Below are 11161 nucleotides of genomic sequence, written 5' to 3'. Positions count from 1 at the left end.
AGTGAAAGCACAAGGAAGTTGGGGTGTCTGGCTACTTTGGCTCCAGGCCAGTGCCCACTAGTGTGCCACTTGGTGCTATTGCAATGCAAATGCCTAGAAGCCAGGCCCTCACAGTATCTAAATTAGCAGATGAGAAAAAGAAAATATCAACACTAGGGCGGCGCCTGTGGCTCAAGGAGTAGGGCGCCGGTCCCATATGCCAGAGGTGGTGGGTTCAAACCCAGCCCCGCCCCCCCAAAAAAGAAAATATCAACACCCAAAAATGCGCGCGCGTGAGCGCGCACACACACACACACACAATGGTGATTATTTCTTAAATAATCACCATTTAAGAAACAGATCTTGGCATGTTCAATGGCATTTTGAACCTCTAAATAAGAAATATAAATACATGAATTAAATGGTGCCAAACAAAACACAGCATATCGAATTGACCTGGAGGATCCTGTGAAATGATAATGACTTAAAAAATTTTGAAAGACAAAAGTGGATTTTGACCTCTCCCTCATCCAAATAGTGTGCATTGTACATAAAAAACAAAACAAACCCCCCAAACTATAGTGTATTTTGATAAAATTCATTTTAAAATATAAAAATCATGCAAATTGAAATGTGATCCTTTCAATTACTCTAAAAAACTTGATTACTATATTCAAGGTAAACAATATACTAACCTAAAATAAATAAAAAACATGAAATTAAGTAGAATTAACTCTGTATCAGAAAATAAAATGTGATTTTCATTATTTTCCAAATTTCTATAATAAAAATAAACCTTAAATTTACTGCTTTTTAATCTTCAATTTGGCTAAATATTCAAAATAATGTAACGCTGCCTATAGCTCAGTGGGTAGGGCTCCGGACACATACACCAAGGCTGGAGGGTTCAAACCCAGCCTGTGCCAACTAAACAATGACAACTGCAACCAAAAAGCAGCCAGTCCTTGTGGTGGGTGCCTGTAGTCCCAGCTACTTGGGAGGCTGAGACAAGAGAATCACTTAAGCCCAAGAGTTTGAGGTTACTGTGAGCTGTGACATCTCAGAACTCTACCCAGGGCGACATAGTGAGACTCTGTCTCAAAATAATAATAATAATAATAATTAGTAATGATATAACAATTCAATTTTAGAAATGTTTTTATTTTTCAAAAACTTTGAAGGGAAGCAATCATGTTTTATTAGAAAACAGAAAAGAAAAAACAAAAGAGACCCTGGGGACATTCTATTTAATCTTCCATTCTTCCCTTCATTCTTTATGTATAAATTTTAATTTTCTGTATGCTGTGTTTATACACATATTTTCACAGATATTCTTACATTTTACCAAAGATTTTTCGTCATTCTTCATTAAAGCACGTGATAGCCCTGTTTGTCCCTATGAAGTTACGAATGGACGTGTGACTTGCTTTAAATGATGTGAGACATTTCTGGGCAGAAGCATAGTAAGTCACTGCACTATTTATCCTTTTTCTCTCCTCTGTCATAGTAATCTTGGAAGCATATACAAGATGAAACAGGGACTAGTCTTTGTCCTTTAGTGAGGATAATGTGGAACAAAGCAACTCATGTTGGAAAAGTAGTGTAAGCAAACAACAGGCTTTTGTTTTACCAAGTCACTGAAATTGAGCAGCAATCTCTTACCTCAGCAGCACAGCTGACCTACATCCTACTTTAAAATCAGCAAGAGCAGAAGAAGATGCTTTCTTTATAAATAACTAAAATATGGGACATATTTTTAAAGTTCTGAAGTGAGCAGAAAATGGGAGCAACTATTATTGCAGGCTGAAAAAACAGTGATGCTTCAACAGAGGTAAAAAGAAACTGGTAAAACGCTGATTTCTGATTACATGGAAGACAGATCATGCACATGAAGACCTTACCGTTTGGGGTATAAAGTTAGGGAAGAAAATAGCAGCACTACTGAGTATGTACTGTTTGCTGCTAAAGGGGGAAAAAAGAAAGGTCATGTACTTATTTTCAAGTTTGCTAAAAGAAATGAAAATGAATGGAGTGTCCAAACACGTCACAATTCAAAAACGCATGTGCTTCTCATAATCAAATTCTAAAACATAAAGTGAAGTCCTTGAGCTATAGTATCACTTAAGTTCATTCGTATGCTAATGATGAAATTCCCAATTAAAAGTGGAATTTAGAAAGGAACTTTTCTATCACTTATCACATTTATTGTCTAAACCTCTGTATAAATGAAGAGTTCACAGATTAAAGGACCAATACATACTTATCAGCAAATTTATTTTCTTTCTGTTTGCAAAATTACCTTAAGGAAAAGAAGCTAATCATATATGCCAATTTAGTTTTGTGGGCACAAGGTCCCTGTAACCAGTCCATAATGAGAAGCATGTGGATGGGAAAGCAAAAGTGTATAGATATGAGAAGTAGATTATGAAAACTACCATGAATTTGGCTTACATTGCTGTGTGCTATAAAAAAAGAATAAGTTTTGAAGAGAAATATATTGCCCTCTCTACATTATTTAAAAGGCTAAGAATTTTTAAGATTTGAAACTGCCTGTGCCCCTATATCTATAAGCAATATCTATTTTGTTTATCTGTATGTAACATGTATGTTTTGTGTGTGTGTATGTTCAATTTTCCACCAAGTATATTCATAAATATGTAGGTTACCTTGCTGGAAAACAAGGGAAAGTCTGAAAATAAAGCAAAAGTCTAAGGTTCAAATGTATAATTCAATGATGTGGCTGCCTAGGAGAATTTTCCCATCTTAGCAATTAAGATGTTTGTTTCGAATGCCTATGACATGTGTGGTATATATGTAGGAAGAGGAGGGTTTTGGAAAGGAACAAAAGCCCTAGGCCAATCCATGATTTGAACATATATAACTGAGGTTAAAATTTTTAAGAAATTCCCAATGAAAAGTAGAATTTAGAAAGAAACTTGCTTATTTTGGCCTTGATTCCAGGGGGAAAGTAGCGCATTTATGTCCTTTGTAGACGTGTAGAAATGGAGTTTTTTTATAATTTGTTCATATTTAAGTTGTACAGTATGATTTTATACACATATACACGTATATATGTATATATACGTGTGTATATATATGTATCGTGGTGTGATTATTATAGTCAAGTAAATCAATATGTCCATCACTTCACGCAGTTACTTCTCTTTTCCCCCCTTTTCCTTTTTTGTGGTAAAAGTCTTGAATTAGAAAAATTAACATAGAAAACGCTTGTATATTTAGCAAGGCATTTCATATTTATGTTTGGTAAAAGTTGCGAGAGAAATGCTCTTAAATAAAATATCAGCTTGCAATGCAAGAAGCCATCTGAGAAAAGGCAGCACTGTAAACATACAAGTAAAATAAATAAACTAATTAACAGAACTGTAAAATTAAACTAAGAAACATAAAATTTTAAAATAACAACACTTAGATATATCAGAATATAATAAGCATTTAAAGAACGTTTAATGTAGTAGAAGAATAGATTAAGAACACAAAGAAAAAGCCCATGTAATGTAATAATGTTAGAAAAAACAAAACAAAACTGAAGTTAAATGTGCAATGATGGGTTAAACATTCAATCAGGTATAATTAAATAAATGATTGGTGGGATGACACAGAAACATTAAAGAAAGTTGCTGAGACATGTAGGGTACATGAACCTGAGTGTTTAAACTGACACTGCTGAGAATATTGCAGATGAACTATCTGACTCAGGAAGCAGAGTGAGACTTGAGCAGAATAAATATGAATATCCTGGCACCTGGACATCTTCATAATTAAAATATAGGAGCACAAATGATTAACAGATTTTAAATATATGTAACTTAAACACACCCACACACTACATATTACTGCCAAAAATGACAATTTGACAACATATTACTGCCAAAAATGACAATTTGACAACTCTCTTTCATAGCAAGAATAATAGGAGGCTGGAATAACAATGAAAAGTCTCAACTTAGGGTGGGTGCCTGTGACTCAAGCAGCTAAAGCTCCAGCCACATATACCTGCGCTGGCGGGTTCAAATCCAACCGGGGCCCGCCAAACAATAATGACGCTGCAACCAAAAAGTAGCTGGGCGTTGTGGCAGGCGCCTGTAGTCCCAGCTACTTGGGAGGCAGAGGCAGGAGACTCTCTTGAGCCCAGGAGTTGGAGGTTGCTGGGAGCTGTGATGTCATAGCACTCTACCCAGGACGACAGCTTGAGGCTCTGTCTAAAAAAAAAAAAAAAAAAAAATTAATGAAAGAAAATTACTACTATTTTATATTTTCATATCAAGATAAACTTTAATTATGAGGAAATATAAAATAACAACATAGAAAGCTTAGCAGTGGCAGACACTCATTTTAAGAGCTAATAAATTGTGTGCATCCAGACAAAGAAATCACAGGGTGTGTAACTACTAACTACTAATGATTTCATCATGAGTGATAGTTGAAGAATATATGAAAGACAAGGTCAGGATTCTGAAAATAGTCCTTCAAGTACATGAAAGTTCATTGTGATGACTAGGAACGGGATCATAGGACAGACCTACCGGTTGTATATTGGTCCAGCTTCAAAGCCCTTGTAACAGCCTGGTTACAATGTCTTATCTGTTATTCTAGGAAGATCCACTATCTATTATAACCAAGCAATGAGAAGTCAATGAAATGTTTTTAACAGATTGCTAGCATTGCAATCATGTTTCAGAGAAGCAGATGTTCACAAGTAATCTGGGGGATATTTGAGTTGTAGTGGGATGTACACAGACATGTAAGGGATTTTTTGTAACAAGTACCAACACCACCTCTCAAAAAGGAGGTATTTTATAAAGGGAAAGTCAATCTTATGTATGAATGTGTAATAAGAAGACAGAGGAAAATATATAATGCCTTTTTTTTTCTGTCATTTTGTGTTATTTTTAGCTTGATTGCCTGGGAAGATATTGGTCTAATTAATTGTGGTAAGAATTAACCACAGGCGAAAACAAAAAAAAAAAAAAAGAAGATGACTAAGGGGGATGTATGGAAATTGCTTAACTGTTATAGTAGTGAGTATATAAACAGAAATACCCAATCCCTTCATTTCAAAGAAAAAAAAATGTAGACAAATACAAGTTCCTGTGCCATTTAGGTTGAAAGGAAATTGCTTGATGCAAAAAAAAAAAAAAAATGAATTGAGAACAAAATGAAACCTTGTTGTTTTTTTTTTTTTCTCTAAAAAGAGCAATCCCTTTCTATTATGTGGGTTGAAATTCTTTGGATTTTCACACTTAGCCCTTTACATAGGGAGTTTTGGATTCCATTCTCCAGATTGCTATCATTTCTTTAGGAATGTAAGAGCAGAGATTGGTAAACAATAGTTTGGTGCTATAGCAATTACTGAATTTTCCTGAAATAGCTCAACTATTTCAGAGAGGTAAGATAACTCATGTACCTTTTAAACTAACCACAAATTTACATATACAATTTTTCTTCTGAAACTTGCAGGTAGACATGTGAACAGGTGTATCTGTTGTGCTTGCATTGCAAGAAATAATGATTTAATAAGCTTAAAATTAATTTTCAATTGTTTGTTACTAGTAGGTAAGGAATTGAATTAAGAAAATGATGGCAGATGATGAGCCAAAGGGAACAGAGACAGGAGAGAAGTATATCAGAGAAGCTCAAAATCTGTAGCAAAGCAATAGCCTGAAGCCTGGTATTCTTCAAATGGAGGAACCGTCTTACCAGAGCTTGACCCTCCCCCAGTGTGGCTGAGCGCAGAGGTCGCTGAGCACTGAAAGACAAGGCTCACTGCAGGCGGAGCTGTCCACTCCGGGAGAGTGAGCACATTTAGGGAGTTAGCAATGGAACGCTGAACTTGCTGAATACAGGGCCAACATCTAACCCCTGTTAAGAAAGAAAAAGTCTCTCAGGAAAAATAAGGAGAAAAATATCTCCTTTATTCTGTCATCTCTGCAGGGACAGCAGCACCAGCTCATCTGTGTCAAAGCTTCCCAAAGGACTTTAATTGCCATTCCTTAGATTTGTGTGATGGTCTAATTGGGGTCTGCTTTAACATGCTGCTACTGGACTGTATTCCCTGTCCCACTCTGTTTGTGTTAAGATCATAAATAACTTAGAGTTATTAGTTATTATTATTATTATAACAGTAGCATAATAGTAAGATAAATACTATAATAGTAAGAGATAAATCAGTGTAATTAAGGTAGTTAGTTCAAGAAATAGTTTGATTAGGAAATTGTCACAGCCCCTATGGCCCCTTTGGCCCTGGTCTGGATCACAGGAGGAAGGAACCAGGCATAATGCGAATTAGAAGTACAAGCTTGCAGGAGGCGGGCTAACCTTGATTGCAGAGTAGCTCCTAGCAACCTCCACAGGTGAGACAGGTGAGGGGAGTATTAGACAATGACTACTGTGCCTAAGGATGGCCATGGGCTGGGCTCCTTCTCTGCAAGGAGCACCTGCTGACGAATCGCCAGAGGGTCCGCCACACAGCTGAAAATCATCTTGCTCAGAGGTCATCTGGCTCTTGGCGTCCTCTACAGGAAATGCAAGCCCAGCAAGTATAATAGTAAGAGATAAATCAGTCTTAATAAGGTGGTTAGTTCAAGAAATATTTTGGTTAGAAAATGCAAGCCCAGCAAGAACCATGTTGTAAGGATTTAGCCTTTGCCTGTTAGATTGATGATTAAAATAGTGATGTGTGTAATAAAAACAGAGCTAGCCTAGAGTGTGGGACTTCCACTGGTCCTCATGCTTGGAGGTGGAAAGCCCTCTGCCAGCTGTAAAAAACTTTTCCTTATGTCTTTGATTCTTCATTTTTCCTTCATTCTCTCATCTCCAGCAGTCACTAGGAAAGAATTCACAGTGAGGTTTGGGGCTGGTCCCCAACAGAAACTAATGAAGTAATATTGTGCAACCAATACATTGGGAAGTTGAATGCTAACAATTACAACTTTCATTGTTGTTAGTAGAAAACATTTTTCTTTTGTTAATTTTGTAGAATAGGTTTCTGCTTCCTAATGAAGTTCATTTTTAAGTGTTAACGTTTTAGTTAACTAGATTAGACAGTTCTTAGAAAAATTGAATTCTTGCCTACCACTGATTCCTGTTTCTTTTTCTATTCAGTTGCCTTTGCCTTCAGTTTTCCTTTCTACTCAGGAGCTTGTTCTTCAAAAGAATAAGTTGTAATTTACAAATATTTTAATTATCCTTACTGATTATTGGGAAATTGAGTGATACAAGAGAATAGAGGAATGATCACTGAAGAGAATGTTGAACATGACCTGGTGAGAGATGATGGATGACTGGGGTATCCAGTGAGGTGTGCAGGCAGCATGCTGATTTTGTGAGAACATTTTGTTGCTTGTTCGTGGTGCCATATATCATAAAATGAATACACGCACCATTTTTCTGCTAATCAGTTTCATTAGTATTTGTGTATTTAGTGTGTGGGCCAAGACAACTCTTTTTCTTCCAATAAGAAGAAAGAAGAAAAGAAAAGAAAAGGTTGAATACTCCTAGCTTTGACACTGGGAATTACAGAAGAGTTGGTCTATGTGGAAAAATACATATAAGAATGCGAAAAGTTAAGATTGATTCATACGTTTACATGTGAGAAATTGTGTGAATCATGGTGTCTATTCCTAAGTTAAAGAACATGGAAAAAAAAAGCACATACAATAAATATACTAGGGGAATTTTTTCTTATTTATTTATTTTGGTAGAGGCCATTTTAAGGGTGCATTTTAAGTTCAAAGGCCACATAAATAATAAAAATAAATTTAAGTGTGTTAGCTAAACTATTCTCAGGACAATGATTATTTTGGGTTTTATACTTTGTCCTCAATAGTTGAAGAATTCCGTTTAAGGTCAAAATTCTTTGTTTTGTAAGTTTTTATCTCTATGATAAATTCTTTTTAAGTATAAAGTGTTAAAGAGGAAAACTAAGAATTTAATATACTAAATGTTGTACTCATTTGCCACCTATAAGAAAAACTCGGACCCCACTTCAGTATAAATCAGATGGTTGATTTATTACACTTGTGCAGGTGGGCAGGGCAAACAGCCCCAAAGAGAAAAGCAGGTTGCTTTTTATACCTTTTTTGTGTTACGTGGCAAGCCAAGCAAAAACAGAAGCAGAATGTGGCAGGTTAGCTCAGGGGTGGGGCTACCGAGTTGGCTCAGGGGGGCTTGACACCCGTTGCAGTGAGTCAGGGGGTTGTATCATGGCAGCTGGCATAGGGGCAAACTTGGTTTGGGAAGTAAGTTTCTCACCATTGTTTAGTTATTGCTAGGGGGTTGGGGTAAGTTCTATCATTGTTACCTGTTGCTAGGAGTTCTTAGGAACTCAGGGAACTTCCTTGTTCTATTCTGAAACCTGTTTTCAGAATTAACCCAAGAATTAACCACGTCTCAGAATTGAGACGAGCGGGGACTCAGGCTGAGACAGTTAGTGGCCTTTAGGGTCCTTTTGGGTACCATACAAGGTGATCAAGTCATTAACTATAAGTAGAAACACAAGTTTTACAGACTAAGTAATCTACTAACAAGTCACCTACAAAGTGAAATTGTTTGAACACATATACCCCACTGACCACTAGAAATTCGAGGTTGTATATTTAATTTATTTCATACATCTTCCAATTTTTTAAAAGTCTTAAATATAGATTATATTTTGAATCTTTGTTTTGAGCTTTGCCATAGCAACCAGGGAGATGAAGGAATAAGAAGACCTTGGTAACTTTAATATTTACTGCATGTAACCTTACATAAACTTATATGTGCTTACTAGAAAGTTAGACCTTGCATCAAAATTATTTTGTACATAAAAGAAAAGCACAAAATTAGACCTCCTTAAAAAGTTAACTCCCAAGGCTTGATACTAATGTCAAAATCTGACAAAAATGAAGAATGGAAAAGTTTCCCCAAGATAAAAGAAAATATATACACATGGGTTTTAGAGGTAGGAAGATTTGTGTTCAAATATCTATTTTGTCATTAAATAGCTATGTACTTCCCTTCATTCTATGAACTTTTGTTTCTTTTATTAGAATTGAATAAAATAGCAACCAATATAAAGAATGAATGTTTTAATTTATATTGAATTTTGTTGTTCTTTTACATTAATGCAATCATTTAAGATAATCAATTTGCAAAACTATGCTATTGAAGAAACCTGGCTGCGATAAATATGCTACTTGGCATAATCTTACTGATTTTTAGTATATACTAAAGGCATTAAGGATGTCAATTGAGAATATAAATAAATTGTTCCATAGCACATATCATTCATTTTTAAAGCTATTTTATTGATACCAGGCTAAGTATTACCATTATTGTACAAAGGAGAAAAATCTTAAATTTGTGATTGATAACATGAAATTCATGAAATCACATATCACTAACCAAAACTCAAAGTATTTGAGGTGAACTTCAAAATACCAACGAAACACTTCACAGAACATTAAGAAGACAAACAAACAACAACAACAACAACAACAACAAAACACATGATGGATCACCAAGCCACCTTCATTTACCTAAGAATAAAATTTTACTACTTGAGGTCAAAAGAATATTGAGTAAAATATTTTTTCTTACACAACTTTTCGTTGTTCACTGTACCTGAGTTTAAATTTGATGTGAATTCTTCCCTTTTGTTAATTGAAGCATTTTCAATTAGCATTCTTATTACTTCAACCACACATACTGAATCTGTTATGTTGTACTTATTATTCCAATATAGGCTTCATTGCAAATTAGGCTCTAACTTACATTGCTTCAAAGGACTTCCAGAATGCGGCATTTAGTACTTTATATATAGAAGTTATATTCTTTTTGATACAGTAATCATAACAGACATGTGTATGCCTCTTGTCTTTCAAGCCTAAAATTAATTTCCTAAAATCTACATTTCTACTATATGATAATCATTGAATCACAAAAAAGAATTTGCTTCCATGTAGAATAACCCAGAGTATTGCTTTCAATCTTTAATAGAATGCAGATTACTCATTATAAAGCAAAACCTTCACTTCATAATTGAATAGAAAGATAATTGAAAATAATTATAACTATTTAAATGTAGATCAGTTGGAAAAGTCGAATCTAAGTATCTTTCAAGGGCCTGTAATAGTTTTACTAAATTTTGAATAGAAAGGATTTTCATTTAGTTTAGACGTTTAAATGTTTTGTTCTATTCCATTCAAACTAGATTTGATTGGTAAGAATATTTTAGCATTAAGTTTTTCTTTATTTAAAAAATAAATGCTAAAATTGCATTAATATTAGATTAAGAAAATATATTCATTATAACTAAAACTCACACAGAAAACACTTAGTCTTTTACTTTGCAAGCAGTTCAACCTTTAGATTAATGGCCTGGCTACCAATATTAATTTTTGAACCAAGAAAAAAAAGAGTAGAGTGAAATGTCCAAATGCAAAAGGAAATAAAAATACATAAATAAAACTAACCTAAAATTCTGTATTCTGTAATATTATATTCTGATAATGATAAAATATTTTTCAAAACAAATAAAAATTGAAGAAATTTGTTCCCATTGTTAACATTTCTGTTTTTCAATAAATGTTACAAGTTCTTTCAAGAGAAGAAAAAGAACACGATTCAGAAAATTGGATATACATGATGAAAGGGAGAGAAACACAGAAGGAATCATTTCAGAGAAATAGAACATTTTATTTTCCTTATTCTTAATTGAGCTATGAAATAATAATTTGTTGAAAATTACAACAAAAACCATTGTATTTCATGCTTATAATATGTAGATGAATGAAATAAGTATCTTGAAATAAATGACAAGAATATTGTAAGACACGGTGAAGATAAATAAGGCATATTTCATTGTATGCACTGCACATAAAATGGTATAGTGCTCTTTGACAGAACATTTGTAATTATTGAAAATTACATAAAAAACTCTAGGACAACCACTAATAAAAAGTATAATGAATATGCTAAGAGAGGAAAGAGAATAAAATTTTAATAAGTGCTCGATTAATACCCTACTAGGCAGGGAAAAGAGTGAATGACAAAGAGATAAAGAGCTAAAACAATGGCTAGGAAGGAGTCAAGTATATGTTAGATCTTAATCCAATGAAATCAACAATACCTCAAACTTCAATAGTCTAAACATATCAATGGAAAAATAGAGACTGTCCAAGTG

The sequence above is a fragment of the Nycticebus coucang genome, chromosome 15 (assembly GCF_027406575.1).
Source record: "Nycticebus coucang isolate mNycCou1 chromosome 15, mNycCou1.pri, whole genome shotgun sequence".
Lineage (NCBI taxonomy): Eukaryota > Metazoa > Chordata > Mammalia > Primates > Lorisidae > Nycticebus > Nycticebus coucang.
The sequence above is the reverse complement of the archived record's forward strand: the minus strand, read 5'-3'. Positions refer to the sequence as shown.